Source organism: Podarcis muralis, chromosome 3 (genome assembly GCF_964188315.1).
Source record: "Podarcis muralis chromosome 3, rPodMur119.hap1.1, whole genome shotgun sequence".
Taxonomy (NCBI): Eukaryota; Metazoa; Chordata; class Lepidosauria; order Squamata; family Lacertidae; genus Podarcis; species Podarcis muralis.
Window position 1 is genome coordinate 110,465,863 of NC_135657.1, and position 27,630 is coordinate 110,493,492.

Genomic DNA, 27,630 nt, shown 5'->3' on the forward strand with positions numbered 1-27,630 from the left:
TGACAATAATGAGTTCTTCGAGGTTATAGACAAAATGGATTTATTCCACAGTTCTGAATGACATGGGGGCAGGGAAGGGGAGCCAAAACCACTTCTTCCTTTAGTCTAAAAAAATATATGATCTCAAGGCCTCAGTTAAAGAATGTCAGGATGATCCTGTTTAAAATGATTTGAGATCAAGTGGTTAGAAGAGGCTTTGTTGCCCCTAACTTAATAAACGGTGTGGCTGGCTGAAAATAGGTCTGGCTTCTTGAGGTACAAAAATTTATTACCACCATTTCTGAAATCAGTGGATATGGTTATAGTTCTGACAACCACAACAAGAAGCTTATATCCATCAAAAGGATATGAAAGCAAACCTGTGGGAGAACCACAAACATTTTTAATGAAAATCCTAATGCCTGAAATGTGCAGGAGAAAAAAGTCTGTGATGATGCAACGAATGTTTGTGGTATTTGTATTGGGAAGCAACAAAACAAACAAATGTGGCATACACACAGCAGTGGATAAGAATTTGTGTGCCGTTGCATTGACAAGACGTCACATGTCATCATGAGTTGATATGCTTAGAGTTGGAGTGCAAATGGTGCACTGATCCCCTGTGGTCTAATAACTGTTTTCCCTTTTCCCTCCTTCACCACTACCATGGCTTCCTGTAGAAGTTGCCTCTTGACATTACCTCCATAGCCTGCTTCATGGGACGTGGGTGGTGCTGTGGGTTAAACCACAGAGCCTAGGACTTGCCGATCAGAAGGTCGGTGGTTCGAATCCCCGCAACGGGGTGAGCTCCCATTGCTCGGTCCCTGCTCCTGCCAACCTAGCAGTTCGAAAGCCCATCAAAGTGCAAGTAGATAAATAGGTACCGCTCCAGCGGGAAGGTAAACGGCATTTCCGTGCGCTGCTCTGGTTCGCCAGAAGTGGCTTAGTCATGCTGGCCACATGACCTGGAAGCTGTACGCCGGCTCCCTCGGCCAATAAAGCGAGATGAGCGCCGCAAACCCAGAGTCGGCCACGACTGAACCTAATGGTCAGGGGTCCCTTTGCCCTTTACTAGCCTGCTTCATAGAGTTTTTCTTCTTTCTGTGCACTGTGCTTTAGCCAGGCTCTCAAGATAAGAGGCAGTCTGACAGTGCAGCACAGCTGAGTGATGGGGAGGGAACGTTCCCTGCTGGCACCTTGAGCTCCCTCGCTCTTCCCCTTTTGCTGAGAGCGGAGCGTTAACACAATTGCACATGAGCCATTTCACCTACAGCGAGAAGTGGAAACATGCGACTACACCCAGAAAGTGATCACAGAGCACCCTGCAGGAGTTTGCTTCCATTTCAAAGGGAGAGAGAGATCAAAACCCAAAGGAGGTTTTTTTTTAAAAAAGGGGGGGAAAAGAAAACCCACGTCCAAACGTTTTTCTTCTTCTTTTCTTTCTGAGCCCATGTATATAAGAGTAACATTTGAGCTTAGCCTCTGAAGGTGATTAATAATAATAATAATAATAATAATAATAATAATAATAATAATAATCAAGATAAATTTAAGCCAGAAAATTAGACGCAACAGGGCCAGATTGCTTTTACTCCATCACCTAAAGGGAAATTGGCTGGGAAAGAATAATCTGACATCGTACGTATCTGATTGTGTTGAGCAAGAACAGGCGGGCAGGCATCAGACTTTCTGGATCCACTCCCCCCCCCCCTTTCTTTAGCAGAACCTGGAGGTCCACCAACCAGAGCCAGCTGTGGCTGGAGGGGCAAGGATGACATTCTCCTGGAATTAATGAACCCTCTGGGTACATGCTCAGCCAATGCATTTGTTTTCAGCACCAGAACTGAGCTTGCAGTGCTGCCACACAGGAATCCTTCTGGTTTCTCCCCCAGGCTTTTTGCAGCCTTATTTCAGCAGCCTTGTTTAGGAGGCATTTTTCCTGTTGCGATTGTTGAACAATCGGGAGTCAGAATTCATACAGATTTACTGCTGCAAGTTGCTGGAAACTACCCGTGGATCCTAATCTACCTTTTCCCCCACCCCCAATGCCACAAAGGAAAATACAGCAATACAGTGGAGGGTGATTCTAATAGTTGTTGTTGTTTAGTCGTTTAGTCGTGTCCGACTCGTCGTGACCCCATGGACCAGAGCACACCAGGCACTCCTGTCTTCCACTGCCTCCCGCAGTTTGGTCAAACTCATGTTTGTAGCTTCGAGAACACTGTCCAACTATGTCATCCCCTTCTCCTTGTGCCCTCCATCTTTCCCAACATCAGGGTCTTTTCCAGGGAGTCTTCTCTTCTCATGAGGTGGCCAAAGTATTGGAGCCTCAGCTTCAGGATCTGTCCTTCCAGTGAGCACTCAGGGCTGATTTCCTTCAGAATGGAGATCTTCTTGCAGTCCATGGGGCTCTCGAGAGTCTTCCTCCTTAGGCGAAGTTAAATAATGGGGAACACAGACAAGCAACTTACAGTGGTACCTCGGGTTAAGTACTTAATTCGTTCCGGAGGTCCATTCTTAACCTGAAACTGTTCTTAACCTGAAGCACCACTTTAGCTAATGGGGCCTTGTGCTGCTGCCGCACTGCCGGAGCACGATTTCTGTTCTCATCCTGAAGCAAAGTTCTTAACCCAAGGTACTATTTCTGGGTTAGCGGAGTCTGTAACCTGAAGCGTATGTAACCTGAAGCGTATGTAACTCGAGGTACCACTGTATTTCCAAACAGATCACACTTCTGGACCACAAAGAGCCACTCTGTAGTGGACACTTTAATAGTTAAGGCCAGATTATCTGTTTCCACTGCTTTGTGATAGTGTGAGCATTGCAAAATTGTAAAGTCAACCTGTAGAAACGTAAAGAGGCAATGGTACAAAATGTAAACCCTGATAACTGCTTTTTCTAGATTTCCTTCAAGTGCATTGTAGGAAACTGTCTCAGTTCCGCTTAGATTCCCCCCCCCCCCTTTAAAATATCCCTCCTGTACCAAACATGTTCTCCTTAAGAGGCCAAAGTTCTCTTCAGAGGAATTTTTAAAAAGTGTGCAGTGGCGTTGGGTCCTGGTGCAGAAACAGCTATAATAAAATATATAACCAGATGGAATATTTTATCTTAAATTATTTCCTCTTTATATTGCAGGTTTGCCTAGTGCGATCCAGTAAGATGCTTTTAGCTTCCATAGAAGTACTGGTCACTGTTAAACATTCTCCTGGGTTTGCATTAGCAAAAGTAGCTCAGATTTTATCACTGTCGATTTAAAAAAAACAGCAACGTCGTATTTCATTCTTTATTTCTGAAGTAGTAGGTTATTCACATGATTCAAATCTTCTTAGTTTGTATTTGTTCAGAATGCTTACATTGTACACCTAGATTCTCATACTTGGCTAAGCTGGTTTATAGCAATATTGAAAGTAAAGTCTCTCATCGGGAACGAAAACCCCTTTGACCTCTTCCTCTAAATTTCAATGTTAATTCTTCTGGAGGAAGGAGAAAACAGACTCACTTCAGACGTCATGTAAATCGGGTGTCAAACCATGTTTGGCATTAGAGAGCACATTTCACCACTGTCCACCCCCCCCCCAGGCAATCACACTCCTTTTTTGATGCACACATTATCTCCTAATTTCCCTGATTCCTTCTAACCATCGTTTCCAGCAACCGTTTGCAGTTTAGCATTAACCAGGATTTGCTTCCAAACCAGGATTTGAAACCATGGTTTGAAAATGATGATTTGGAGATAAACTATGATTAATGCTAATCATAGTTTACCCAGTTTGGACAGTGGCAAACCATGTTTAGACCAAACCAGTAAAGAGAGGAGAGTTGCGTGTGCAAATTGGGAGGAGGATGGAGCCTATGGCAGGAATAGGGGAGTTGTGGTCTTGCAGATGTTGGAGTACGACTCCCATAATTCCTGACCATTGACTATGCTGGCTGGGGTTGATGGGAGTTGGAGTCCAGGAACCCCCAGATGTTCCCTACCCAACTATACCAGACACTGTGACATCCTGCCATGTCTCAAAAAACTTGGACACGGGACTTTCTCACTTTATAAAAACCTTTTTGCTTACTCCCAACATTTTAACTTTTAAGACTCTGCTACAATTCCTAACTTAGGTGTGTGTCCCCCCCCCCCCTTTGTTAACCTATAGTGATTATTCTGTTGTAATTACGCTAAGTTTTTATGTTTCAACACTTTTTTATTTTTTAGTTTAATGAAAACTAAAAAAATAATAACGTACGTATGGATTATTTTAAGTGAAATGGCAGCTAGCTTTGGCTAGAAATTAGAAGGAAAAGTAATCTTTCTTGTTCATCAAATTTGGCACAGAGAACAGTGCATCTGTGCAGATTCCACAGCAGCCTTCTCTTCCATCTCTGCCCCAGTAACATTTGGGGGTGGGGCAGGGGGTTAATCTGTGATTAAAGCTTTCAAGTTGGTGCCTTACTCTGCACAAACATTTTCAAAAATGTGAAGCTCTTCTCACATCTGAGTGACAGGAGGAGGATTGGAATATGTTCCCTGCATGTGAAAATATAAACACGAGGAATGACCTCATTCTTACCAACCCTGGGGCTGATTATATAGACTCCTGGCCAGAATTTCCCCCATTTTTATTTTTTGCTCCAACTACCTATCTGTTTGAAAATAAGAATGACCATAAAAAGGAACTGCTATGCCTTAGGCTGCCTCTCCTTCAATATCCAGCAGATCTGTTCCTTGCCCACACACTCAGCCCCAAACTGTTGGCCTGTTTTATCTTTCTACAAACTGTTTTTCAGGCAGAGGCCGCTGTCAGGTGACCTTTTGAACAATTCTGGGGGTAAGCGTGGGTAAAAATGTAAGTTGCATTAAAATTATTTTTCATTCCTAACACTAGAAACACGTTGGGTGGTTGCGTGTTGAGTCCCCAAAGCCACCCCCCAAAAAATTCACACATCACACATCAATTTTTGTTTAAGGTTTTTGGCATGATTATTTTGGCCACAACTTTATTCAAAATACAAAAAAATGTGAGTGGTTGCTTAGGCATTGGTTATGACTATCTGTCCTTGCCCCAGGGACAGAAATGACTTCCAGATTCCAACGGAAGCCAGCGTGGGAAACAAGTATTGGGTGAGAAAATGAAGCTGGGCATCAGTCCCTCACTCCTCACCCTCATGTTCCTGTGGGGCTTGCACGGCCCAAGTCCGATGCCAGGGACAAGGACGAAAAGAATGGCAAGCCCCTGGATTCCTTTAATGGAATTCCCTTTCCGCACCACCATTGGAGGGGTAGGCACTTACCCCTCCACCAACCAATTTTAACCAATGCCTAACCGCCAACCTTACAAGTTGTGGCAATTTGCTACGCAGTAGGCAAAAACCAAATGGCAACAGCCAATCAGCCAGATGGCAAAATTCCTACCAAGCCCCTGCTCCAAAGCAGATGACCCCATGACAGGCATAGCAAGGTCAAGCGATAAAAAAAAAACCCCTATTAAAGGGAGGGTGGGCGGGTGATCCGGTGCAAAACAGCCAAGAGGACGCCCAGTGTTGGGCGTCCTGTATTTAAAAACTCTGGCTCCTCCTCCGAAAAATTGCAACAATCAAAAATCCCCAGCAACCCAATTAACCACTTAATGGCTTGGGTTTTTCCAAAATCTGCCCAGCAACAACAGGGTGGCTTGTTTTCCCCAACCACAACACGTGCTCTCTGTTAGGGAGAACACGCTTTGCAATAAAAATCCTAGCAGCACTTTTGGGATGGGGTTGCATTGTTCCCATTTGTCTGTCTTGAGACACAATGGAGTGTGCCGGGGTGTGTGTGTGTAAAGTCAAGCCACTGCATAAGCTAACAGACGTGGATGGCACTGTGGTCTAAACCACTGAGCCTCTTGGGCTTGCCGATCGGAAGGTTGGCAGTTCGAATCCCTGCGACGGAGTGAGGTCCCGTTGCTCTGTCCCTGCTCCTGCCAACCTAGCAGTTCGAAAACACACCAGTGCAAGTAGATAAATAGGTACCGCTGTGGTGGGAAGGTAAACAGTGCTTCTGTGTGCTCTGGTTTCCGTCATGGTGTCCCATTGCACCAGAATCGGTTTAGTCATGCTGGCCACATGATCCGGAAAGCTGTCTGTGGAGAAACACTGGCTCCCTCGGCCTGAAAGCGAGATGAGTGCTGCAACTCCATAGTTGCCTTTTACTGGACTTAACTGTCCAGTGGTCCTTTACCTTTTTACTGCATAAAAGGTAAAGGGACCCCTGACCATTAGGTCCAGTCGTGGCCGACTCTGGGGTTGCGGCGCTCATCTCGCTTTATTGGCCGAGGGAGCCGGCGTACAGCTTCCGGCTCATGTGGCCAGCATGACTAAGCCACTTCTGGCGAACCAGAGCAGTGCATGGAAACGCTGTTTACCTTCCCGCCGGAGCGGTACCTATTTATCTACTTGCACTTTGTGCTTTCGAACTGCTAGGTTGGCAGGTGCAGGGACCGAGCAACGGGAGCTCACCCCGTCGTGGGGATTCGAACCGCCGACCTTCTGATTGGCAAGTCCTAGGCTCTGTGGTTTAACCCACAACGCCACCCATGTCCCTCTACTGGATTGTACAGGTGTATAAATATTATTGGATTATGCATTCCTTTTGGGGGCTACTTTGCAAGTGTCACATGTCCGAGGCAGGGAAAGTAGGCAGAGCAATGAATGGAAATGTTACCTTTGTATAGTGGTCTAGTTCCACCCACCCACCCACAACTCTCTGTTCTCTGTGGGTGATGTGGGTGTTGTCTGAGGGGAATTTGGAGGTCTAGACATACAGGCCAGGAGGGTGGCATTCAGCCCTCAAGTTACTCCCTCATCCCACTGTAGGAGACAGGTCTGACACAATTATCCATATGCTAGTATTTGCTAGACTGGATTATTGTAACAAGTTCCATTTGGAGTTGTCCTAGAAAAGAATCCAGAAATTCCAACTAAAATATTGTTGCTGGAATGTTATATAGGGACACACACACACACACCCCAAGATGGTTAAGTCCTGTCAAAGGTGACTATGGGGTGTGGCACTCATCTTACTTTCAGGCCGAGGGAGCCAGCATTTGTCCACAGACAATTTTCCAGGTAACATGGCCAGCAGGACACAATGGGACACCATGATGGAAGCTGGAGTGCATGGAAACACTGTTTACCTTCCCGCTGCAGTGGTACCTATTTATCTACTCACGCTGGTATGCTATCAAACTGCTAGGTTGGCAGAAGCTGGGATAAAGCAACAGGAGCTCACTGCGTCGTGTGGATTTGAACCACTGACCTTCCAATCAGCCAACCCAAGAGGCTCCTTTGTTATATAGGAGTAGCCAGATGGAGCATATTATTCCTGTGCTATTCATATTTCATTGATTATCTGTTGGCTTCCATGCTCAATTCAGTGGGCCAGATATTACCTTTATAAAGCTTTAAGTGGCCTGGGACCATGCTATTTTTAGGAACATAGGTAGCCAGAGACAGACCACTGGAACATAGGAAGTACCAAGTCAGACCCTTGGTGCACCTAGCTTAGCATATTCTACAGCAGCCTTTCTCAACATGGGTCCCCAGATGTTGTTGGACTACAACTCCCATCATCACTGGTCCTGCTCGCTAGGAATGATGGGAGTTGTAGTCCAACAGCATCTGGGGACTCATGGCTGAGAAAGGCTGGTCTTTGGATGCTCTGCCACCAAATTATAGACCTTTTCTAAGGGTCATCTACATCCCTCCCAAGGCACCCCAATCAACACCAAAGCTCATGCTGCAAATTTCACCAGGTCCACCACCAACTGAATTGCAGTACAGTTTGGGGGCCGTTTTGGTTCTGGCACTCAGATACTGGGGAAGTCCACCTGGTCCTCACTTTAGGTCAGTGATGGCCAAACTTGGCCCTCCAGCTATTTTGAGACTACAACTCCCATCATCCTTAACTAGCAGGACCAGTGGTCAGGGATGATGGGAATTGTAGTCGCAAAACAGCTAGAGGGCCAAGTTTGGCCATCACCGCTTTAGGTTAATTTCAATTTCAGTATATGTGCTGCCAAAGCAAACACTGAGTTTAGCTTAATTCTACCACAGCGCTAAAACACATATCTTAGCTCTGTGGTAGAATTAAGCTAAAGTCATTGCTTCGTTATTGAAGAAAGTTGACTGACTTGGTCTCTCTCTCTCTCTCTCTCTCTCTCTCTCTCTCTCTCTCTCTGTGCTGTTTGTTGAGAATTATTGTTGTTTGTTGAGAAATATTGTTGTTTTTTCCTGTTAGTGCTTTTAATCTGCCTTTACACTTCAGTTAGTTTTTGTTCTTGCTGCTGCTTGTTATTCATTTTGCGATTGTTATTGCTTTGCATTATTTTGCTAGCTGCCTTGGTTTGCTTGGTTTATGGTGTTGTTGTTTTTTAAGGTATATACATTATCAAAATAAAGAGTGAAACAGTTTTGCGGCAAGGGAATTTCCCTAGGGGGAATGGATGGGTGAGATGTAACTTTTTGGGGGCAACCTCTTTGCTGAAAGGCATTGTTCGTGCATTACCCATACTCAATAGAAAGCACACACATGCACATGTGAATTGTTGATGCCCTAAAGCAAATCATCTCCCTATTAGGGTGTTAATTGACCTTCTTTCTTGCACCGCGCCCCTCCCTTATTCTCCAATGTTTGCATTGTGGGACAATTGCCTCTAATAGAAAAAGGCACTGAAAGACTAAAAGGTTACAAAATAATGGAAGGGGTCGAAAGCAGGCTTGTTACAGAATGGATGTACTTTTAGCAAAGAGAAAGGGAAATGTAGCTGCAATTCAAACAATGCATCTTGATTGGAGACATCTACACAGCAGCAGAATTAAACAAGACACTCCCTCACCTGGGTCTCTGCAGTCCAGAAAAATGGAGATCATTGTTAGGCTGTTTGCAGTTTGCAAGCCTTCCTTCCTGTTGTTTGGGGGGCAGTGGCAGGTTCTTCACCCACCTTCTGTCCTCCAGCTATTTTGGACTACACCTGATCAGCCCAGGCCCCCAGCCAGCACAGGGCTAATGGGAGTTGTGAGACAAGACAACTGGACGGTACCAAGTTGGCAAGAGCAATGAAACACCAAAGTGGGAATAGGAGGGGTGATGCCCTGTCGTTTCAGTAGTACAGTGCATACCTTGCATGGAGAAGGTCCCAGATCCAGATTTTGGCATCTCCAGCTAGAGCTAGAGAAGATGACACCAGAAGGCCGGGGAGATGATAGCTCTCCTCCAGCCTTTTTCCCCTCTCCTGAATTACTGGCTTTGATATCATTTATTTTATTTTATTTTTAGCTTGCCTAGAGAGCTTTAGCAGCACCAGTGGGTCTGTTTTGGTATTTCTGTGCTCTGCATAAATTGTTGTTGTTTAGTCGTTTAGTCGTGTCCGACTCTTCGTGACCCCATGGACCAGAGCACACCAGGCACTCCTGTCTTCCACTGCCTCCCGCAGTTTGGTCAAACTCATGCTGGTAGCTTCAAGAACACTGTCCAACCATCTGGTCCTCTGCCGTCCCCTTCTCCTTGTGCCCTCCATCTTTCCTAACATCAGGGTCTTTTCCAGGGAGTCTTCTCTTCTCATGAGGTGGCCAAAGTATTGGGGCCTCAGCTTCAGGATCTGTCCTTCCAGTGAGCACTCAGGGCTGATTTCCTTCAGAAAGGATAGGTTTGATCTTCTTGCAGTCCATGGGACTCTCAAGAGTCTCCTCCAGCACCAGAATTCAAAAGCATCAATTCTTCGGCGATCAGCCTTCTTTATGGTCCAGCTCTCACTTCCATACATCACTACTGGGAAAACCATAGCTTTAACTATACGGACCTTTGTTGGCAAAGTGATGTCTCTGCTTTTTAAGATGCTGTCTAGGTTTATCATTGCTTTTCTCCCAAGAAGCAGGCGTCTTTTAATTTCGTGGCTGCTCTGCATAAATTAAAGGTAAAGGTAAAGGTACCCCTGCCCATACGGGCCAGTCTTGACAGACTCTAGGGTTGTGCGCCCATCTCACTTAAGAGGCCGGGAGCCAGCGCTGTCCGCAGACACTTCCGGGTCACGTGGCCAGTGTGACAAGCTGCATCTGGCGAGCCAGAGCCGCACACGGAAACGCTGTTTACCTTCCCGCTAGTAAGCGGTCCCTATTTATCTACTTGCACCCGGGGGTGCTTTCGAACTGCTAGGTTGGCAGGCGCTGGGACCGAGCAACGGGAGCGCACCCCGCCGCGGGGATTGAACCGCCGACCTTTCGATCGGCAAGCCCTAGGCGCTGAGGCTTTTACCCACAGCGCCACCCGCGTCAGTTATATTTGAAGTTTCACATCAAATATAACTGACCTGTAGAAAGGACTTTAGGATCTGAAAAGAGAGATGATGTATGTACTTTTTGTAACCCAAGAAAATATTTAATAAAAACATTTTTAAAATAAAACTACAGTTCCCATGTGCCCCAGCCAGCATTGTCAGTGAGCATGGATGATGGGAGTTATAGTTCAACAACATTTGTAGGACCAAAGGTTCCCCATGTATGTATTGGAGGAGAACTGAAGAGAACTGGCTTCAAATCCAAACGCAGATGTGTAGCTCATTGGATGAACTTGGGCCAGTCACACACACTCTTTCCATCAGTCTGACAGGGTTGTGGGATAGAGGAACTATATATATCATTCTGACCTGAACGGCTTGGATAAAATATGCAATAAATATAAAATCAATCAAGAGAAATCTAGCCACAAATGCACATGAAGCAAGTCTGATGGCTTCTGTGTGTGTGTGTGTGTGTGTGTGTGTGTGTGTGTGTGTGTGGTGTGTGTGTGTGTGTTTTGGGGGGGTTGTAAGGTGGTTTTTTGTTTTTTGTTTTTGGAAGGGATATATAGAGAGCAAAGAAGCAGTAGATGAGAGAAAATGATAACTGTTTGCACCCTGCCTTCACCCCACTACAGCTGAATTACAAGCATTTGTGTGTAACATGTAGTCTGCCCCCAAAGTGTCAGCTAGTAAAGACACACAAAGTTCATTTTGAGTAGATGATTTGTGTGCACGCAGTTTTAACAGCTTCACGCAGAATTAATAGGTTTGACAGATGGAAGTCAGAAACCTCCATTCCTCTGATAAACTTTCAGAGGCTAAATTGTTAGAGACATTAAAATCTCTGCTCTTTCTAGGCACCGAATCTTGAAAATGTCAGTCTACAATCTTCCCTGCCTCCCTACGAAAAAAATTGTTACTATGTCATGCTTGTGTATGGATGTAAAGTTAAACACACTTTAATATATAAAGCATAAAAAGATGTTGCTTTGGTAATAAAGTTTATTTCTGCAAAGCTTGGCTTCATCACACTAAATGTGCCAAACTTGTGGGTGTGGTTTGAAATTAGCAGATGTTCACCCACACTATGAACAGAGATCCCATTTGTTGTGTTTGGAATGGGGTTAGATTGTGCAGCTTTTGGAACCAGTTAGGGTTTTTTAAATTTCTACCTGGGGCCCCAAACCCGCACCCAAATTAAAACAAAAAGCAAATGCAAAACGTTTATGACAAGAACCTAAGAGTTCACAGCTTAGGTTAGATGGGTACAGATAATGAAAACTCATTGATGTTGATGAGAACAGGATTTTGAAACATTCCCATTCATACGTCACACTTGTCGAAATCTCCCAAGGGGGGAAAAACACCCTTCTCCAAACTGCTTGCAGTCATTGTAGGTGCTAAAGAGCAATGAGGAAATGATACAAAAGACTGAAGCTGGGGGTTAGCCTGTATCATGGTGGATCATTAGCTTAAAAGGTTTGCTGTGTGCATCCATAGGCACAAATCTTTTTGAATTTTTTTATTGAAAATTTCCACTTAAAATGCAGTAAAAGCCAAACTAATCTAAAAAGAAAAGAGAGGAAAGAAATGAGAAGGGGGAGGGGGGAGAGAGATAAAGGGAAAAAGAGAGAGAGAGAGAAAGATATCATAATACCAAGCTCTTTATTCCTCACACAGAAGAGTGAACTTGCCCAATTCTCCCCTTCCCACAGCCTTTCTGAGTATCCTCTCCACCCTGTCTCTCATGCAAGGCCCTTCATAGGCACACACATTTCAAATATTGATGCCTATTCAAAGAACATCTAGCCAGTGTTCGAAACTCACATTGTTCCAGGCGCATTCTGCAACAGGGAATTTCATTAGCGGGAGCAGTTTCTGAGCTCTGGGAGCAGGACTGCGCCTAAGATTTCAGATTAAAACTGCAGAGTGGAAGGAAAGGAGGACCTTTCTGTGCCTCCCCACTTCCAGCCACTCTCTGAAAACTAGAGAAGACACACTCTTAAGAATATTAGGGGGGTGGGAAGGGGAAGGACTAGACCATGTGGAAAGTGAACATAATATTTAAGCTGCAGTTCATTCGTTTTCAGCTTTGTATTCTTGTTATACTAAAGCATGCCTAGACATTCCATTCTTGCACCCATAACCTTGGTTTAAGGTGCTGTTTAGCTCCTAGCTTTCGTATCTCAGTTTCTAACACTGCTCAACCACCTGTCAGTGCAGGAAATCTACTGCTACAGCCGCTGCTGAAAACCATATACCGGTACACACACACACACACACACATACATATATATCATTTTTTATTAAAGATTTAAACAAAACATATTATCCAAAAACATATCATCCTTATTTTTTTTCCATTTTCCTCCCTCCCCCCACCCTCCCACACAAAACCCACCCACACCCACCCCGACTTCCCTCAGTTCCAGTCTTTGGTTTCTTTGTGAACGCTATTCTCAGCATGTTACAAAGTTGTAAAAATTGTTACAAAGTTGTATAAATCCTTAAATGTTACAAAGTTGTATAAATCCTTAAATTATTTAACTGATTATTGTCAATAAAATGTTTGCGAATGTTTATTCAAAACCTGCCAAGGAGTCCAATTCACTTTGTTGCCTCTTCAAATACTTTGTAAAGGGTTCCCATTCATCTTTAAAGACACAGTTATCCTTGTCCCATAGCTTGTATGTCAGTTTTGCCAGTTCTGCATAGTCCATCAGTCTTCCATCCTTCTGCTACTCGGAGTCTTACGGCCGTTGTTGCATACATGAAGATGTTTTTCATGCTGAAAACCTCTAATGGGGGGGGGGGGAGTCCACCATTTTCCATATCAGTCTGTTCTACTGCCTTACCATCAGGAAAGTTCCTCTTAACATTTGATCAGAATCCCCTTTCTTGTAACTTGAAGCTGTTAGTTAGGGTCCTTACCCTCTGGAGCAGCAGCGGATCGGGGGTGTACTTCATCCCCTATATGAAAGCCTTTCAGATGTTTGAAGATGACTATCCTATCGCCTCTTAATTGTCTCCCCTCCAGGTAAAATCGTACCCAACTTGAGATAAAGCTTCATGCATCTGATGAAGTAGACTCTAATCCATGAAAATGTATGCCAAAATAGAAGCGTTAGTCTCTTAGGTGGCACAGGACACATTGTTGGTTTTGCCAACACTGTATTGTAACATCCAATGGACAGCATGTAGTGTCCAATGGGCAGGGCGACTGTTTTCTGCACCTTCACATGAAATTAGAGGTCTGGGTCCATCACCAAGCAGAAAGCCCTTCTGTATGCAGAGGGGAGTGGCAAACTTCAATTTCAGCAGCAGCCCTAGAGACCTCATGAAGGGCAGAATCGCTTTGAGCAAAATATGAAGAGGGGACACTTTTGAGGATGGTGGAGGAGGGAGTTGAAAAGCCTCTGGGTGCATCATGTTTTGGGTCTGAACCACAATTCTCCTCCTCTACCGAACCGCAGATCTCAAGAAAGATTTAAAACTCTTGGGTGCTGGCCACATTTTCAGACATCTCTGAGCTATTTGCAGCCTTGAGGCGGTCCAAGCCTTCCCTCTTTGCTAAAGCTTTTCTGTGGTACCCTGTAACCAACACCTTTGAGAATCGAAGTACTTTTTAAAGTCAAAGACTAGTTTTAGTTAGGATAACTTTCTTAAATATTTTCCTAGAGACCTAATCTGGCCCCTGTCTTTCCTATAATGTGAGCGGACTGTTGCCATCTGCTGGTGAAACAACGATCCATTCTAAGGACATTTAAAGAGGTGTGTTAAACACTCAGCAATGTAGGTGTTATCAAAGCAGCGAGAAAACAGCAAAAACCAATAACAACTGTAAATAAGTCTGAGCTGATCAATCTTCTCAGGAGGAGGAAGAGAGACTGCAAAACCCATTCTTTGCCATATAAAAATAGTAGCTTTTCTTAAAAGATTCTCCCAACCCCCTGGTCCCACTGGTTGTTTCATTGCTCTAGAGAAAACATTGCTTCCCAGATTAGTCGTTGCTTTCTTGAGTTGATATATACCCTCAGCAATGGTGGCCTTTGGTAGACGTTAGAAACGAAAGGTCATGCTGTGACTGTGTTTTTTGTAAATCCATTTTAGTGCTTTGGGTTTGTGTTTACCTTAAAGTAAACCTGAGGCAAAAGATAACAGATGTCTGATCTCAAAGATCATAGAGATTATAATTTGGCACGCAATACCATGAGTTTATCAAGTTTATGGAAGTATGTTTCGAAGCCTCTAGACAGGCTATAAATGAAAGAAGGGAGGGCGACACCCGCAGACACACTACAAGGCAAAGGTTTTGAGAAAGTCTTTCCCCAGATTTAAACGTTGCAGATTGTATAATGAGCAGGGCAGCTGGACTGTTAAAGCATTCTTTAAGCACACATTCATATAAAATACTGTGAGAAAAGAGAAAGAAGGGATGAACATTGTAGGGCTGTGCTGAATTGTCACCACAAAAATCTGAGGCACAGAAGAGAAAGGTGGCTTTCTGGTCTTTTTTCACACACTGTTTGTCTTGTGTAAGGTATTTGTTTAAACCTGCAGGGCTAGGGACTTAATGGTCATTTTGGACCACTCACAAAACGTTATTTGTATTTAGTATGATAGTGTTGTTCAGAAGTCATTACAGTCATACCTCAGGTTACGTATGCTTCAGGTTGCGTTTTTTCGGGTTACGGACCCACTGAAACCTGGAAGTACTGGAACAGGTTACTTCTGTGTTTCGGCGGTCACGCATGCGCAGAAGCACCAAATTGCAACCCGTGCATGCACAGACACAATGCTGTGGGTTGTGAACACTGTGGGTTGCGAACGTGCCTCCTGCACGGATCACGTTCGCAACCCGAGCGTCCACTGTATTGCACTTTCTGCTATGTTCTGTTGTCTACGACGCCATGATTTATTTGAATATCTGAATTCTGCCCAGTGGCAGAACTACTGCATGTTTGTTACCACAAACCATGATTTGCAGTTGGTTTTGTGAACCATGGTTTATTTTAACTATTACTTGGTGCTATGTATTAACCTGGCATCCTTCCTTAACCGTAATATGTTTGGCTGCATACCTCAGATGCTTGCCAAGCTATGAAGTTCTGAGGCAAGAATAGTTGGAAAACAAACCAAACTTTGGATAAATGATCCAAGATTTGTTTGATCTTCTGTGGGACAGCATTAGCTGCAAAGCAGGCCATTGCCCTTAGGCTGCAATCCCATACATACTTAGCTGGAATTACACAGGTACAATTTAAGCCAGCAGGACTTACTTCTGAGTAGACATGCATAGAATTTCAAATGTATACTTTGGAGTACGCCACAAAAATATACATTTTATATACTTTACAAACATTGCTATGCAGATATCGCAGGAAGATTATGTTGTGCTAAGATTTGCAACACATTTTGAACTTGTTCATTTTCATCAAAGGCACTTTCAGAGTCTCCAGTCTCAAACTTTTTGCTTTGGCTGAATGTGAGTTAACATAAAGCTTGATGCAAATTAAAGTGCTTTGTCATGCCCAAGCTATAACAAGGTTCCTAACAATTTGCAAATAGGGGTTTCCAAATCAAAAAGAATGTGGGTGGGTAAAGCTACCTAAAGAGCTATCCCACCTCTCCTCTTTTCTCTAAATATGTTAATTTAAGGGAAATTGCAGCCTAGGGCAATGCACCTGAGTCTTTCCCTCTCCAGAACCATCAACCATGTAATGCACAGTTATATTCATTCTTCTCCCTTTATACTGCCCCCTAATTAGTCTGAGTGGCGATTAACTCGAAAATTGTGTTCACCTTAGCATGATACACCTGTGAATACCAAGATCTGATGCAACTTCTAACAAGATTTAGGAAAAAAAACCTCAAAAAGCTTATTCGCAACTGTAGAAAACTTAAATGTTGTTGGTGTCAGTGTCACTCAGAGGATTCCTTAGACTGCAGGAGATATCCTGTTTGAACCATTACAGCGTTATGCACCAAGTTCCCTTGCCTGAATATGCAAAGCTATCAAGAGGTGACCTGTATTAGTTTTTTATTATTATTCTCATTGGACTGTATTGGACTATATTGTGATTTTGCTGATAGGCAGATGGGTGCAGTTCTGCAATGCTGAACCGAAAACACTTATCAGCATGCTTATCTGAAAGGCTGAATAAACTGACATGCAGTGCTCATAAAGTCTTGTCTACATTAACATCTCTAGTAATTAGGATTATATGTGTGTAGGAATATTTTATGCCTCCTATGCCTTTGGCCTAATTCCCACACTAGAGCATCTCAATGGCTGAAGCTCAGCTTCAGATGCTGTCCCCAATATCAGGGCAACTCTGACAAGTCACCCAAACTTTTAAAAAGTGAGGTATGTACCTCCATACCTTAGGGTAGGGTAGGCAGAAAGTTGGCTGGGATTTACTAGTCGATTTGCAGCAGATCTGCAAGCATTTCATATTATTATTCCCAATTTATTTAACAATAGGAACAAAAAGCCCTCTCATCTAAATTGTGTGATTAGAATATTGAATTGTAGTAATTCAAGACGCAGATCTTCCAGAGCAGGCAACTGACTTCACTCATGGGGCCACCATTTTTGCACCTGGCTGTAGTGGACAGGAGTCAGGATTCTAGCGAAAAACAAAGTAGATATTGAAAGGTTGAATTCTGCCCACCCCTACCTTAGGAGATTTCCCTCAGACACAACTTTGGTTTCTGATATTTAAGTTCATTCCTGCTGCTACAACACTGTCTGCAGGCACAAAAAATGCCTGGCGCATTTTTCAGTCACAAAAATGGCTGGTTCCACCCTTTCCTGCAGGGTGGTGCTCAAATCTCCACCCTCTTGCCCTTCCATCCAAGCCCCTCACACTTTCTTCATCCTTGGTTCCACCTGCTATTCGTTTTTGGAATGCTTACGAGATGTGCAGCAAATAATAGATTATTGGGTTGATTTTTTAGTGAGGAGACAATGGCAGTCTGCACATGTGCAATGGCACACTTTATTAGATGTGTGTTGTCCAAGTCCTATTGTGATTAAAACAGCATATTTTGAAGCCCTAAACGGCCTCAGTCCAGTGTACCTAAAGGAGAGTCTCCACGCCCATTGTTTAGCCCGGACACTGAGGTCCAGCTCCGAGGGCCTTCTGGCGGTTCCCTCATTGTGAGAAGTGAGGTTACAGGGAACCAGGCAAAGGGCCTTCTCAGTAGTGGTGCTTGCCCTGTGGAACACCCTTCCATCAGATGTCAAGGAAATAAACTATCTCACTTTTAGAAGACATTTGAAGGCAGTCCTGTTTAGGGAAGATTTTAATGTTTGATGTTTTCTCGTGTTTTTAATATTCTGTTGGGAGCCACCCAGAGTGGCTAGGGAGGCCCACCCAGATGGGCAGGGTATAAGTAATAAATTATTATTATATTGTTATTTTTAAAATGCCTCCACTGTAATAGTCTATCTGCTCCAGCATACAGTGGTACCTCAGGTTACATACGCTTCAGGTTACATACGCTTCAGGTTACATACGCTTCAGGTTACAGACTCCGCTATCCCAGAAATAATACCTTGGGTTAAGAACTTTGCTTCAGGATGAGAACAGAAATCATGCTCCGGCGGCGCGGCAGCAGCAGGGGGCCCCATTAGCTAAAGTGGTGCTTCAGGTTAAGAACAGTTTCAGGTTAAGAACGGACCTCCGGAACGAATTAAGTACTTAACCTGAGGTACCACTGTACTTTTCTCACAGTGGCCCACCAAAGGCCTATGGGAAGCTCTCAAGGAGGACGTGTGTACCTTAATGCAGAAAAGGAATTGTAAGCAAATCTTAAATGCAGGCAACCCCCATTTTGCACACCATTCAAAGAATGTGCAACCATGCATGTGTGGGACAATTTGGAGCCGGAAGAAGGCATAATGAAGCAGTGCAGGCTTATGCGCAATCCGCCAACATGCGCAATGACCTGGAACACAACCCTCGTGCAAATCAAAGGTTGAGTGCAGCCTCTTGTGGCAAGGGGCAACCCCCCAAGTGGCTCACTGTGAATATTAAACTGGTATGAATCTTTATAAATCACCACTTTGAAAATGTTGTTTGCAGTTTAAAATACAAATTGTGGTGTAGTGGTTAAGAGCGGTAGACTTGTAATCTGGTGAACTGGGTTCGCTTCCCCACTCCTCCACATGCAGCTGCTGGGTGACCTTGGGCTATTGAAGTCTCTCAGCCCCACTCACCCCACAGAGTGTTTGTTGTGGGGGAGGAAGGGAAAAGAGAATGTGAGCCGCTTTGAGACTCCTTAGGGTAGTGATAAAGCAGGATATCAAATCCAGATCCAAACTCCTCTTCCCCCTACCTTTTTTTAGGCAGCACAGATATATTAGAATCATAGAGTTGGAATAGACCACAAGGGCCATAGAGTCCAACCCCCTGCCAAGCAGGAAACTCTGATGGTCTCTGCAATGCTCTGATGGTCTCTGCAATGCTCTGGATGAACTTCTCAGTAGATAGCATCACCAACATGTTCAGCAGCTCCTCCACCATGGTGCTGAGAAAAAAATCTGATTCCACTATAGACATGGGTGTGGTCTCTTATGATGAGCTGGTCTCTGTTCTCTGGCCGATGTTTTTGGAGCATCTTTTTGGCGTATTCTTTCCTCCTGTCTTTCAAGAGCTGCTCAATATTCAGGTCTGGCTGATCATGTTCCAGTTATTTTTGCCTCCAGCCTCCCTTGAGTGGCCCACACAAGCAAAAGCAGGCTTTGTACTGTTTCCACCTTGGCTGTACCAGGATTGTTTTGACAGAGCAGGGAATTAGGGCTCACAATATGCTATATATGAAGGGGAGAGATGGAGACGGCCGAGTGTTTGAAATCACATTTACCGTAAATGGACACAAAACCTCTAAAACAAGCCAGATAGCAAAGATGTTTCCAATCTTTATATTATTGGGGTAGCAGCTGAGGAAGTTAAGATATCGGTTCCCCAGCACATAGTCCCTCTGGCACCTGCTGCCTTGTGATCCCCTAACAGATAGGAATTTGCAGGAGTGGGAGGCGGGAGAGGTATTGGAATGAGAAGGTTGTATGTTAAACAGATTTCTTTCAAGTGGGCAGGGCGAATAAGTGTGTGAAAGGGGCTATTCACAAGGCTACACTGTTGTAATCTTGGCCAATTCAGCAGCAGCAGTAAACAGCCTCCAGTTCTACAGCAGAAGCCCAATCACACATGCAAATAAGGATTTCCATAGTGGCCGTATGTATGCCTTGAACAGGTTGGAGAAACACACCCATCCGAATAGTGCTGGAAAGGTATTGAAGTGAAAAGAGCAGTAACATGACCATGTCTGAGTCGATTGGCAGCAGGTGTGTACGGACTCAATTCCAAATTTTCCAAATGCAAATTCCCCTCCACATACCACAGCCGTTTAAGATTCCCTGCTATTCCAAGACTGATCTTTGCTCACCTTGCTCAACCTTGCCCTCCGGTCCCCTGCCCAGTAGAGTAGGAAAAAGCAGAAATATTGAAGCCTTCAAAAGAAACCCCTTGTTTCCCAACATGTACTGAGCCCTGAATCTACAGGCAACTATTCCCCTCTCCCTACCAATGGGAAATGGGAGGCTCTGTGAGAGTTGTTTGCTTGAAGTCACACAAGCCCTTCTGGTTTTCTCTCCCATCACCACAGACACACACACACCCTACAAGGAAAGAAACACAGGACAAGATGATGAAGACGGGATTTGTGTTTTTACAATCACATGCTCTACCACTTTCCTTCTGCCAAAGTACAGAGAGGAAGGAACCTACTAATCGAGGTGTTGTTGACAGTGGCAGATCCACGTGTCCTGTGCATATCATGATGACAACAATTACTTTATTTCATTTTTGAAATAATTTTTATTTGATTTTACAAGTATAAAGATATAACAATCCAACTATATACATCCACAGTTAAAGATTCCTCCGAATCTCTGGACTTCCGCTTTCCCCTCCATGGGTCCTATTGTCTACTGCATATTTTTCAATAGTCCATATTTTATATCACTCCATTGTCTCCATAATACTTGCTATTATTGTCCTTACGTCAATTCTGCTAATGTTTTTATCTGCTTACAGTGGTCTCCAAGATAAATTATAATTTCCCCCCATTCTTTATTAAAGTTTGGGTTTTCTTGGTTCTTGAGCTTTCCGGTCAGTTTTGCCATTTTGACATAGTCCAACAGTTTAATTTGCCATTCTTGTCTGGTAGGGACTTGGTCTTCTTTCCACCTCTGGGCTAGTAGCATCCGTGTGGCTGCTGTCGCATACATAAAAAGTCTTTTCTGCTCCCTTGGAATATCCGCAACTATAATTCCTAATAAAAATGCCTCTAGTTTGTTTGTTTTTTACAAAAGTTAATTTGAACATTTTTTTCATCTCATTATATATCATTTCCCAGACAACAATGACATTTATGTCCTCCAAGGGAGCTGAAGGTGGTACCCATGGTTCTCTTCACCATTTTATTCTTACATCTACTTTGAGGTAGGTTAGGCTAAGAGACAGTGGCAAGGCCCAAGGTCACCCAGTTAGCTTCATAACTGAGTGGGGAATTGAATCTGAAGCCACCACAGGTGGTTGTGATGTGAGCCTCCAAAAGCTGCCCCTTCAAAATGCAACGGCCTATTGATCGATGCAAGACTCCAAACAGCCATCACACAAATCGTAGTGTGAGTGAGTCATGGGGATAAGTTATGCTTAGAATTAAAACAAGGAGTTTCAATTAGTTGGAATGTGGAGTGCTGTGAGCATAATAGCTGGGAGATGATTTCCAGTTATCATCCCAATAGTAAAGGGACCCCTGACCATTAGGTCCAGTCGTGGCCGACTCTGGGGTTGCAGTGCTCATCTCGCATTACTGGCCGAGGGATCTGGTGTACAGCTTCCGGGTCATGTGGCCAGCATGACTAAACCGCTTCTGGCGAACCAGAGCAGTGCACGGAAACGCCGTTTACCTTCCCGCCAGAGCAGTACCTATTTATCTAATTGCACTTTGATGTGCTTTCAAACTGCTAGGTTGGCAGGAGCAGGGACCGAGCAACAGGAGCTGACCCCGTCGTGGGGATTCGAACAGCCGACCTTCTGATTGGCAAGCCCAAGAGGCTCAGTGGGCCTATTCATCGATGTCATCACTGTCTTTGCTCCCATGCGCTACTTGCTCTGAAGTTTGCATTGTGCCCTCCAGGGATGTAAGTGAAACTGTACATATGCAAGACTCCAAACAGCCATCACACAAATCGTAGTGCGAGTGAGTCATGGGGATAAGTTACGCTTAGAATTAAAACAAGGAGTTTCAATTAGTTGGAATGTGGAGTGCTGTGAGCATAATAGCTGGGAGATCATTTCCAGTTATCATCCCAATAGCAGCTACCAGTAAATAGTCATTCCCTCTGGTTCCCTCAGGCTTGGGTTTAGAGCTGAGCTAGAGCTTCAGTTAATGTGACCTAGGCCAGTTTACACCCGTCCAGAATTAGCTTTATATTTTAAAGCTCTTATCTCCATGTGGCTCGCAGAATCAAAGTGTTCTTTTGTTTTCTTTTTATGTGCTGCTAGAGCCAAATGCTTTCTACTTTAATGAGAGACACGGAAGGAATTGCTATCATGCATTTTAAAGACACACATGTCAACCTCCTCTTCTGCCCCCGCATGTACACTTGGAATCGCTACAGCGCCATATCCGAAGGTTCTTTTGATGATCTCCCAGAAAGCCCTTTTTAATTTAATCTCTAATGGGATTAACAGCTTCATTAAGTTGTAAATCTGCCATATTCCAGCTGTTGTGGGAAACTGAACTTTCTGGATCAGAGGCGCGTTTCTTGCAGTTCTGAACGTGATGTCTGAAAATAGCCTTTTTTGCGGTCTTTATTTCCCTCTTTTCACTGCTACCTTCCAAAATATATCCTCGTTGGCTAATATTACCAATAGAGGGGAATGCCAGCTGACATTTTGGGTGAAGCAGGATCGCTGTAGCGACAGCCAGCAGTGCAACACTTTTTCTCTTGAGGTGATGGTCCAGTGTCTTTAAAACAGCACCCCAAAAAGAAGGTGCTAGAGCCATAAGTACAGACATGTGCATGGCACCAGCAGCTGTGAAGATCCTGGCAAGTTACCGAGATAACAGTGATATTCACTTGGGCGTGGTGCCATATAAGCTGATTCTTCCCCAAGCACAGAACTTAAGAAACACAACAGAACTAGAACTGATCTCTCAGCTGCTATCTCCTAAGGCAGTGGTGGTGAACCTGTGTATTTCCATATCTTTCAGGACTCCCAACTCCCTTTAACACTGACCTGTAGAGGCCATGCTGGCTGAGGTTGGTGGGAGCCGAGAATCCATCAGTATCTGGAGAGCCATATGTTTTTCTATCTCTGCACTAAAAAACAAGTAACTACCAGTCAGGTTTCTAGGTCTCAGAGTTTGACCTCAACTTTCCGGGGAGGTTGTCACCTCCTTCTCAAAGGTAAGCAGAAAAAATATATCAGAGCTAGAATCAAGGGGACATTCTACTTCCTGTATGGCTTGTTTAGTTTTAAGAGCATAGCAAACTGTCTTACACCAGATTCAAACTACTTTGGGCTCCCTTCCAACTCTACAATTCCATGATACTTGTGGTGTCATCTAGAAGAAGGAAAACTCTGACCCTAAGCCTTATGGGATATCTTTGGGAGAAGAAGGGGCTAAGGAGTAAACCCTACACAAATCCAGAGCAGTAGACTCGTAATCTGGTGAACTGGGTTCGCGTCTCCGCTCCTCCACATGCAGCTGCTGGGTGACCTTGGGCCAGTCACACTTCTCTGAAGTCTCTCAGCCCCACTCACCTCACAGAGTGTTTGTTGTGGGGGAGGAAGGGAAAGGAGAATGTGAGCCGCTTTGAGACTCCTTCGGGTAGTGATAAAGTGGGATATCAAATCCAAACTCCTCTTCTTCTTCCTCTGGAGTTCCTAAGTTGATTAGATGGCACCTTGTCTGCGTCTCCTTCCTGCAGCCAAGCTAGTGCCAAACACTGCTTTGCTTTGGACTACATCAGTGAGGCGGCGGGTCCTCTGGGCAACCCACGACCTCCATACACACTGCCCAAGCTTGCACCCTGGGGAGGTCACTTCGGTGTTGCTAATGCAGCAGTTAGATTTCATCCCCAAAGGCACCCTCCATTGTCTCTTGAGATAGATGGATGTCAACAAATATGTAGCCCAGCGTTGCCTTCTCTGGCTAGCTAACAGCTGCATCTCTGAGGTCTTTTCCATTGGCTGCTCTCTGCTCCTTTCAACTAGAAGTGCAGGGGGTTGCACACCACCATCATCATGATCATTTATTTATACCCCGCCCATCTGGCTGGGCTTCCCCAGCCACTCTGGGTGGCTTCCAACAAAAAATTAAAATACAGTAATGCATCAAACATTAAAAGCCTCCCTAAACAGGGCTGCCTTGTTGTCTTCAAACAGGGATGTCTTCTAAAAGTCTGGTGGTTGTTTTTCTCTTTGACATCTGGTGGGAGGGCATTCCACAGGGCGGGTGCCACTACCAAGAAGGCCCTCTGCCTGGTTCCCTGTAACTTGGCTTCTCACAGTGAGGGAACCGCCAGAAGGCCCTTGGTGCTGAACCTCAGTGTCCAGGTAGAACAATGGGGGCGGAGACGCTCCTTCAGATATATTGGACCGAGGCCATTTAGGGTTTTAAAGGTCAGCACCAGCATTTTGAATTGTGCTCGGAAACGTACATGAAGATACCGAACCCTCTGCTAACACTGGTTTCTGTTGGCTGGCATATCATTGTGCCTAAAAGTTCAGCTGTAGACCCAGAAGTCACTGGTTCCAATATGGCGTATGCCAGGCATAGGCAAACTCGGCTCTCCAGATGTTTTGGGACTACAATTCCCTGTTGGAACATGCCTGGAGGGCACACACAGCCCCCAGAATGAGACAGACCTCTCTGGGTGTCTTTCTGATGAAGCACAGCCCAGCCCAGTTCACAAATCATTCCCGGAGCGCACCAGCGACATGTGCACACTCACTTAGCAGAGTATAGCAGAAACGATCATGGAGCATAGGTGTGTGCATTCTAAGTGATTTGTTAAGCAATATAGACCGGTCTTGAAAGACCGACACTGGCTCCCAGTATATTTCCGAGCACAATTCAAAGTGTTGGTGCTGACCTTTGGTGCTGAGGCTGACCGTTGATGCTGAGGCTGACCTACCGGCCTCAGTCCAGCATACCTGAAGGAGCGTCTCCACCTCCATCATTCTGCCCAGACACTGAGGTCCAGCGCCGAGGGCCTTCTGGCGGTTCCCTCGCTACAAGAAGCCAAGTTACAGGGAACCAGGCAGAGGTCCTTCTTGGTAGTGGCACCCGCCCTGTGGAACGCCCTCCCACCAGATGTCAAAGAGAAAAATAAATACCAAACTTAAATATATACCAAAGATAAATACCAAACTTTTAGAAGACATCTGAAGGCAGCCCTGTTTAGGGAAGCTTTTAATGTTTAATAGGTTATTGTATTTTAGTGTTCTGTTGGAAGCCGCCCAGAGTGGCTGGGGAAACCCAGCCAGATGGGCGGGGTATAATTTTTATTATTATTATTATTATTATTATTATTATTATTATTATTATACAGGACAAAGCAATCATGGCATCCTCTCACTTCTACTCTGAGAGAGAGGGAGCAAGAAAGTACAAAAGTATAGTACAGCGGAAGAGAGATTAGACTGACATCCGTTCTCGCACTTTCCAAGCCTAGAAAGTAAACACTGACATGTGATGTAACAATCACACATCCAGCAACGGAGGAGTGAAATGCTAACATCCTCCATTATCCCTGACCACTGGTCCTGTTAGCTAGGGAAGATGGGAGTTGTAGTCCCAAAACATCTGGAGGGCCGAGATTGCCTATGCCTGATGTATGCTATGAACTCCCTAGTATGGCCTAAGGGAAGTCACCGTTTCCCAGCCTCAGCCCTGCATCTGCAAAATGGGGAGAATAGTGGTGACATACCTTTCAAGAGGAAACCTATATTGTAAAATACTATTGCAGTGCAATAAGAAAATTGGAATTGGTTTGGTTCAATATGCTAAGCCCATTGAACGCTGTAAGGCTGTTGTCCCATACACGCCCTTAGCTGGGAGTGTGTCTCATTTAAGGCAATGGGGTTTGCTTTTGCGTAGACATCTATACAATTCAACTGCTAAATGGTACAGAAATGCAGAGAATGTTTTATTACTAGTAGGATAGATAGTAAAGAAATCTATTCCTTCCTGGAAGTTATGGCAGTACTATTTAAAGCAGCACCGGGGAATTAAAACTTTCTCTATTGCTGCAATAAGATTACAGCAAATTGCTGCTGAAACAGATAAGGGGACCTTGGAAAAAAGCAAGTTAACTTCTTGTATTTTGGTGGCTTTCCTTTCCCCTTACATAATTTATAGAAGATGTATCGTAGAAAGCAAAGTGTGAGAGGGAAAGGGTCAGAAGGAGAGGGATCTTATTTTGTAAATTACAGGAGTGTTTGCACAAAGCCGAAGTAAAGGTGGTCATTGGCAACAAAGGAAAAACAGCAAATGAGTAATGAAAAATGTGTAATGCAGGATGAGAGTAGACTTTCCACACATTGGCTGCAGAAAAGTTTACACTCTTAAGCAGTAAAAACAAACCATTAAGGCAGACCTGCACTGTCAGGAAGTATAAAACAGTCCTTGAAGGCTCTGCAGTAACTGCGCACAAACATTTTCATAATGGAAATTAGGGAAGAAAATTGAACATCATCATACAGGGTACTAACTGAAGGATTAAAGTTGAGTTGTGCAAACAGCAATTAAGCAACCTCTTAACAATTTAGAGTTAAACAAAATAAAGAAACACCCAATTAGTGATTAATATTTTCTATTTCATACCCAGGCTCCCGCAATAATGACTTCATCTTGCAAAAGTGCGCAATGAAAGTGGGAGGCAGAACAGGATGAGACAGTGGTACCTCCGGTTACGAACTTAATCCATTCCTGAGGTCCGTTTGTAACCCGAAACTGCTCATAACATGAGGCGCACTTTCACTACTGGCGCCTTCCACTGCTGCCGCGCTGCCGGCGCGCGACTTCCACTCGCATCCCAGGACAAAGTTCGCAGCAAGGAGCATCTACTTCCAGGTTAGTGGAGCTCGTAACCCACAGTGTTCTTAAGGAGGACAGTAAATAATAATAATAATAATAATAATAATAATAATAATAATAATAATAATAATTTATTTATTTATTTATTTATACCCCGCCCATCTGGCTGAGTTTCCCCAGCCACTCTGGGCGGCTCCCAATCAAGTGTTAAATATTAAAAACAGGGCTGCCTTCAGATGTCTTTTAAAGATAGGATAGCTGCTTATTTCCTTCAGATCTGAAGGGAGGGCGTTCCACAGGGCGGGCACCACTACCAAGAAGGCCCTCTGTCAGGTTCCCTGTAACCTCACTTCTCGCAAGGTATACTGGGCCGAGGCCGTTTAGGGCTTTAAAGGTCAGCACCAACACTTTGAATTGTGCTCAGAAACGTACTGAGAGCCAATGCAGATCTCTCAGGACTGGTGTTATGTGGTCCCGGCAGCCACTCCCAGTCACGTGTCTAGCTGCTGCATTCTGGATTAATTGCAGTTTCCGAGTCACCTTCAAAGGTAGCCCCACGTAGAGCGTATTGCAGTAGTCCAAGTGGGAGATAACTAGAGCATGCACCACTCTGGTGAGACACGAGGTTCCACTGTAAATACCAACTGGTATATAGCATATATACATCCCACAGACGTGAAGGCCTTGACTGAAACAAACTAGTTCACTGTCAGCAGTGGGAGTCTCCACCAGAGTCAGGCCGGTGATGTATGTATAAGGCTCCTTCACACTGGAATCCCTCCAGTCTGTAACGTCTACATTTTTTATTCTACATGTGTCTGGCAAGCTAAAGATGCTACGTCCTGTGGTCATTTGTGTGAATTCTGTACGTGACATTTATTTGCACACAACCGCCTTTAGGGCATGATAGGATGTCAGCGCAGAATTATTTGAAGCCACATTTGACTTGTGCTGAAAGGATCGTGGAAAGAGATCCTAGATAAGATTAGGCACGTCGTGACAAATGAAGCGGCATCTGGTATCAACAGAGACGTATTCTATGCAATGATGCCCTACCGCCATGGCTTATATTTGTATGGCTGTTGTGCATGTTAAAAGGGAACAGGTTTAGCAAAGGCAACTGATGAGCAAAAGTCAAAATTCAGGCTGGATTCAACTAAACGGTTTTGCTAGCCAGAGCCAGCACAGGTCTGGCTAACAGGACTGGGGCTTTCCCCCTCTA